Source organism: Physeter macrocephalus, chromosome 9, assembly GCF_002837175.3.
Source record: "Physeter macrocephalus isolate SW-GA chromosome 9, ASM283717v5, whole genome shotgun sequence".
In the NCBI taxonomy this organism is placed as follows: Eukaryota; Metazoa; Chordata; class Mammalia; order Artiodactyla; family Physeteridae; genus Physeter; species Physeter macrocephalus.
In genome coordinates this window covers 41,884,310-41,891,613 of record NC_041222.1, presented here as the reverse complement: position 1 = coordinate 41,891,613, position 7,304 = coordinate 41,884,310, and the positions used below count along the sequence as shown (strand labels likewise).

The following is a 7,304-nucleotide window of genomic DNA, read 5'->3' as shown; positions in this document are numbered from 1 at the left end:
CATTTGTTTATTTTTCTTTTTATTTCCATTTCTCTATGAGGTGGGTCAAAAAGGATCTTGCTGTGAGGTATGTCATAGAGTGTTCTGCCTATTTTTTCCTCTAAGAGTTTGATAGTGTGTGGCCTTACATTTAGGTCTTTAATCCATTTTGAGTTTATTTTTGTGTATGGTGTTAGGGAGTGTTCTAATTTCATTCTTTTACATGTAGCTGTCCAGTTTTCCCAGCACCACTTATTGAAGAGGCTGTCTTTTCTCCATTGTATATTCTTGCCTCCTTTATCAAAGATAAGGTGACCATATGTGCGTGGGTTTATCTCTGGGCTTTCTATCCTGTTCCATTGATCTATATTTCTGTTTTTGTGCCAGTACCATACTGTCTTGATTACTGTAGCTTTGTAGTAGAGTCCGAAGTCAGGGAGCCTGATTCCTCCAGCTCCATTTTTCGTTCTCAAGATTGCTTTGGCTATTTGGGGTCTTTTGTGTTTCCATACAAATTGGAATGTAAGGGAAAAAAAAAAGTCATGAAGAACCTAGGGGTAAGATGGGAATAAAGACACAGACCTACTAGAGGATGAATTTGAGGATATGGGGAGCGGGAAGGGTAAGCTGGGACGAAGTGAGAGAGTGGCATGGACATATATACACTACCAAACGTAAAATAGGTAGCTAGTGGGAAGCAGCCGCATAGCACAGGGAGATCATTTTGGTGGTTTGTGACCGCCTGGAGGGGTGGGATGTGGAGGGTGGGAGGGAGGGAGACACAAGAGGGAAGAGATATGGGAACATATGTATATATATAACTGATTCACTTTGTTATAAAGCAGAAACTAACACACCATTGTAAAGCAATTATACTCCAATAAAGATGTTAAAAAAGAGTGGGCTCTGGAGTCAGATGGCCTCTTACTGATTCTTGGCTCCACCACTTACTAGGATGTAACTTTGGTCAAGAGTTTACAGTTTTCCATGTCTTTATTTCCTTGGGTGTAAAGTGGGAATAGTGTTTTCATGAGCATTTAATGTGAAGACATTTAGAATGGTGTCTGGCCATGTGCTCTTGTTATTACCATTATCCCCATGATTTATTGCAACTCAACTAAGCTACAGCCAGGATAGCCTCTGGGTTTTATTTAATACTCTAGCTCTAGAACTTAGTAGGATGCCTGGCACTTCACAGATATGGATGGATGAATGAATGAATGAGTCAGACTGCATGTTTTGAATTGTGGAACTTCTACTTTTCTCTCTGGTTTAGCTGGGCATTACTTTATGCCTTTCAGCCTCAGTTTTCCCTTCCTTAAAATGAAGATAAACTATGCCAAAGGTCCTTCCTTTCTCCCTCCAGATCCACTCTCCACCCTTCTCAACCCTGCTTTGTGCCAAGCAGGCTGACCTTTATGGATTGCATCAGTGCGCTCTTTTGCCCTCTGACCTCCTGTGAATTGCCAGGAATTGGCCTTTGGAAGGCACTGACAGGTGATCAGCAGTGGGAGGAGAGTTGGCTTGGACATTCCTGTGCTTTCCTCCCTGCAGGGCCATGGTTTGGCAGTGGCTATATGCTATGGATTGAACGTTTGTATCCCTCCCAAATTCAAATGTTGAAATTCTAACTCCTAGTGTGATAGACTTAGGAGATGGAACATTTGGGAGGTGATTAATTCATGAGGGTGGAGTCCTCATGAATGAGATTAATGCCCTTATAAAAGAGACACCAGAGAACTCCTTCCCCACTTCTGCCATTGTGAGGACACTGTGAAATGATGGCTGTCTATCAGCTAGGAAGTAGGCACTCACCAGTCACTGCTAGTGCCTTGATCTTGGCTTTCCCAGCCTTCAGAACTGTGAGAAATAAATTTCTGTTGTTCATAAGCCACTCAGTCTGTGATATTTGTAACATAGCCGGAACAGACTGAAACACTGTGTCTGTTCTGAATGCCACAACTACCAAGTGACCCTCTCTTTACAGCTGTAGATCATTCTGGGTTCCATAACTGCCCTACCCTATGCCTCCCCAATATTGCTGTCTTCGGGGTGCATCATCATTGTTTGTTTATTTTCTGAATTCTGGCCACACTTTTATAAATAGATTCTTTATTAAACTCTCTTCATTCCCCATTTGATTTTTCTTTTCCTTCCACCATGATGATTGATATACAACACTCAGGGTTGCTTAAAGTATTTAGGGGAATAACATATATAAAGTGCTTAATATGGTGTGTGTTACAGAATAAGCAGTCAATAAACTTAAGAACCACTAGTGCTATTATCTATTTCCTTTTAATACTCATTATTTCAGTTTGGCAATATCTTTGTTTCATATAATTTTCAATGATGTTGATTGATTTATTGAAATATTTTACTGTCAAAAATGATGAGATTCACAGAAAGAGAGACAAAATGAAAAGGCAGAGGACTATGTACCAGATGAAGGAACAAGATAAAACCCCAGAAAATCAACTAAATGAAGTGGAGATAGGCAACCTTCCAGCAAAAGAATTCAGAATAATGATAATGAAGATGATCCAGGACCTCAGAAAAAGAATGGAGGCAAAGATCGAGAAGATGCAAGAAATGTTTAACAAAGACCTAGAAGAATTAAATAACAAACAAACAGAGATGAAAAATACAATAACTGAAATGAAAAATACACTAGAAACAATCAATAGCAGAATAACTGAGGCAGAAGAATGGATAAGTGACCTGGAAGACAGAATGGTGGAAATCACTGCTAAGGAACAGAATAAAGAAAAAAGAATGAAAAGAAATGAAGACAGCCTAAGAGACCTCTGGGACAACATTAAACACACCAACATTCACATTAAAGGGGTCCCAGAAGGAGAAGAGAGAGAGGAAGGACCTGAAAAAATATTTGAAGAGATTATAGTTGAAAACTTCCCTAACATGGGAAAGGAAATAGCCACCCAGTCCAGCAATCGCAGAGTCCCAGGCAGGATAAACCCAAGGAGAAACATGCCAAGACACATAGTAATCAAACTGACAAAAATTAAAGGCAAAGAAAAATTATTAAAAGCAACAAGGGAAAAATGAAAAATAATATACAAGGGAACTCCCATAAGGTTAACAGTTGATTTCTCAGCAGAAACCCTATAGACCAGAAGGGAGTGGCACGATATATTTAAAGTGATGAAAGGGAACAACCTACAACCAAGATTACTCTACCCAGCAAGGATCTCATTGAGATTCAATGGAGAAATCAAAAGCTTTACAGACGGGCAAAAGCTAAGAGAATTCAACACCACCAAACCAGCTCTACAGCAAATGCTAAAGGAACTTCTTTAAGTGGGAAAAAAAGAGAATAAGAGTACCTACAAAAACAAACTCCAAACAATTAAGAAAATGGTAATAGGAACATACATATTGATAATTACCTTAAAAGTGAATGGATTAAATGCTCCAACCAGAAGACACAGGCTGGCTGAAACAAGACCCTTATATATGCTGTCTATAGGAGACCCACTTCAGACAGAGGGACACATAGAGACTAAGTGTGAGGGGATAGAAAAAGATATTCCATGCAAAAGGAAATCAAAAGAAAGCTGGAGTAGCAATACTTATATCAGATAAAACAGACTTTAAAATAAAGAATGTTACAAGAGACAAGGAAGGACACTACATAATGGTCAAGGGATCAATCCAAGAAGAAGATGTAACAATTATAAATATATATACACCCAACATAGGAGCACCTCAATACATAAGGCAAATGCTAACAGCTATAAAAGAGGAAATCGACAGTAACACAATAATAGTGGGGGACTTTAACACCTCACTTACACCAATGGACAGATCATCCAGACAGAAAATAAGGAAACAGAAGCTTTAAATGACACAATAGACCAGATATATTTAATTGATATTTATAGGACATTCCATCCCAAAACAGCAGATTACAGTTTCTTCTCAAGTGCACATGGAACATTCTCCAGGATTGATCACATCTTGGGTCACAAATCAAGCCTCGGTAAATATAAGAAAATTGAAATCATATCAAGAATCTTTTCTGACCACAACACTATGAGATTAGAAATCAATTACAGGGAAATAAAACATAAAAACCACAAACACATGGAGGCTAAACAATACGTTGCTAAATACCAGAGAGATCACTGAAGAAATCAAAGAGGAAATCAAAAAATACCTAGAAACAAATGACAATGAAAACAAGACGATCCAAAACCTATGGGATGCAGCAAAAGCAGTTCTAAGAGGGAAGTTTATAGCAATACAATCTTACCTCAAGAAATAAGAAAAATCTCAAATAAATAATCTAACCTTACACCTAAAGGAAATAGAGAAAGAAGAACAGACAAAACCCAAAGTTAGTAGGAAAGAAATCATAAAGATCAGAGCAGAAATAAATGAAATAGAAGACAATAGCAGAGATCAATAAAACTAAAAGCTGGTTCCTTGAGAAGATAAACGAAATTGATAAACCTTTAGCCAGACTCATCAAGAAAAAGGGGGAGAGGACTCAAATCAATAAAATTAGAAATGAAAAAGGAGAAATTACAATGGACATCACAGAAATACAAAGCATTGTAAGAGGCTACTACAAGCAACTCTATGCCAATAAACTGGACCACCTGGAAGAAATGGAAAAATTCTTAGAAAGGTATAACCTTCCAAGACTGAACCAGGAAGAAATAGAAAATATGAACAGACCAATCACAAGTAATGAAATTGAAACTGTGATTAAAAATCTTCCAAGAAACAAAATTCCAGGACCAGATGGCTTCACAGGTGAATTCTATCAAACATTTAGAGAAGAACTAACACCCATCCTTCTCAATCTCTTCCATAAAGTTGCAGAGGAAGGAACACTCCCAAACTCATTCTACAAGGCTACCATCACCCTGATACCAAAACCAGACAAAGATACTACAAAAAGAGAAAATTACAGACCAATATCACTAATGAGTATAGATGCAGAAATCATCAACAAAATACTAGCAAATAGAATCCAACAACACCTGAAAAGTATCATACACCATGATCAAGTGGGATTTATCCCAGGGATGCAAGGATTCTTCAATATACGCAAATCAATCAATGTGATACACCATATTAACAAATTGAAGAAGAAAAACCATATGATATACTATACATAGAAAATGCTAAAGATGCCAACAGAAAACTACTAGAGCTAATCAATGAATTAGGTAAAGTTGCAGGATACAAAATTAATGCACAGAAATCTCTTGTGTTCCTATACACTAACAACAAAAGATCAGAAAGAGAAAATAAGGAAACAATCCCATTCACCATTGCAGCAAAAAGAATATAATACCTAGGAATAAAGCTACCTACGGAGGTAAAAGACCTGTACTCAGAAAACTATAAGACACGGATGAAAGAAATCAGCCAAAGCAATCTTGAGGGAAGAAAACAGAGCCGGAGGAATCAGACTCCCTGACTTCAGACTATACTACAAAGCTACAGTAATCAATACAATATGGTACTGGCACAAAAACAGAAATATAGATCAATGGAACAGCATAGAAAGCCCAGAGATAAACCCACGCACCTATGGTCAACTAATCTGTGGCAAAGGAGGCAAGGATACACAATGGAGAAAAGACAATCTCTTCAATAAGTGGTGCTGGTAAAACTGGACAGCTACATGTAAATGAATGAAATTAGAACACTCCCTAACACCATACGCAAAAATAAACTCCAAATGGATTAAAGACCTAAATGTTAGATCAGACACCATAAAACTCTTAGAGAAAAACATAGAACACTCTTTGACATAAACCATAGCAAGATCTTTTTTGACCCACATCCTAGAGTAATGAAAATAAAAACAAAAATAAACAAGTGGGACCTAATGAAGCTTCAAAGCTTTTGCACAGCAAAGGAAACTATAAACAAGACGACAAGATAACCCTCAGAATGGGAGAAAATATTTGCAAATGAATCAGTGGACAAAGAATTAATCTCCAAAATATATAAATAGCTCATGCAGCCCAATATTTAAAACACAAAGAATCCAATCCAAAAATGGGCCAAAGGCCTAAATAGACATTTCTCCAAAGAAGACATACAGATGGCCAAGAGGCACATGAAAAGATGCTCAACATCACTAATTATTAGAGAAATGCAAATCGAAACTGCAATGAGGTATCACCTCACACCAGTTAGAATGGGCATTATAGGAAAACCTACAAACAACAAATGCTGCAGAGGTTGTGGAGAAAAGGCAACCCTCTTGCACTGTTGGTGGAAATGTAAATTGATACAGCCACTATGGAGAACAGTATGGAGGTTCCTTAGAAAACTAAAAATAGAATTACCATATGACCCAGCAATCCCACTACTGGGCATATACCCAGAGAAAACCATAGTTCAAAAGGACACATGCTCCCCAATGTTTATTGCAGCACTATATACAATAGCCAGGTCATGGAAGCAAACTAAATGCCCATCGATAGACAAATGGATAAAGAAGGTGTGGTACATATATACAATGGAATATTACTCAGCCATAAAAATGAACGAAACTGGGTCATTTGTAGAGACGTGGATGGACCTAGAGACTGTCATACAGAGTGAAGTAAGTCAGAAAGAGAAAGATTCCACACATATATGTGGAATCTAGAAAAATGGTACAGGTGAACCGGTTTACAAGGCAGAAATAGCGACATGGATGTACAGAACAAACAGATGGACACCAAGGAGGGAAAGCGGGGGTGGTGGTGGTGGCAGTGGGATGAATTGGGAGATTGGGATTGACATATATACACTAATATGTATAAAATGGATAACTAGTAAGAACCTGCTGTATAAAAGTAAATAAATCAATAAAATTTTAAAAAATGATGAGATCATATCTAAGGTTAATTTTGGGGTCAACCTTATACCTTAAAGTGATGCCTAGTAATTTTTTCCCTAAAAGATAATGTCTTATTTTTCGTTAAAGTATAAAATATGAAGCCCAATACAGTGTCCCCTGCCATTTACTTGTGAACTTTGGAATCTATGAGGAAGAGTAGTTGAGCTAAGAGTATAGGAGTCAGAGCTTGGAAATTAGGCTGGGAGGCTGGTGATTTAGAAGGTTGAGATCTTAGGGGGCAGTGGTTATAGAAGCCTAGGAGGAGACCAGGGAGCCAGGATCAGAGACTACAGTTATAATTGCTTTGCATAGGATGGGTTCTTAGTTTTACAGAGCCTTTTTACAGTTAACAAAAATGAACCAAAGGAATTTGACTCTATCTATGATACTCTTGCAGCTGAAGTCTCCAAATTTCTAAACAGTAGTTTCTCTTTTCTGAACAAATCTAGTG

General features: G+C 37.7%; 1 protein-coding gene across 5 annotated transcripts in view; it reads left to right on the top strand.

Annotated features, from left to right (window-relative positions):
- The window catches only part of CFAP95 (cilia and flagella associated protein 95), a 132,565-nt gene that overhangs the window by 77,914 nt on the left and 47,347 nt on the right, over positions 1-7,304 (top strand). The window lies entirely within an intron of this gene.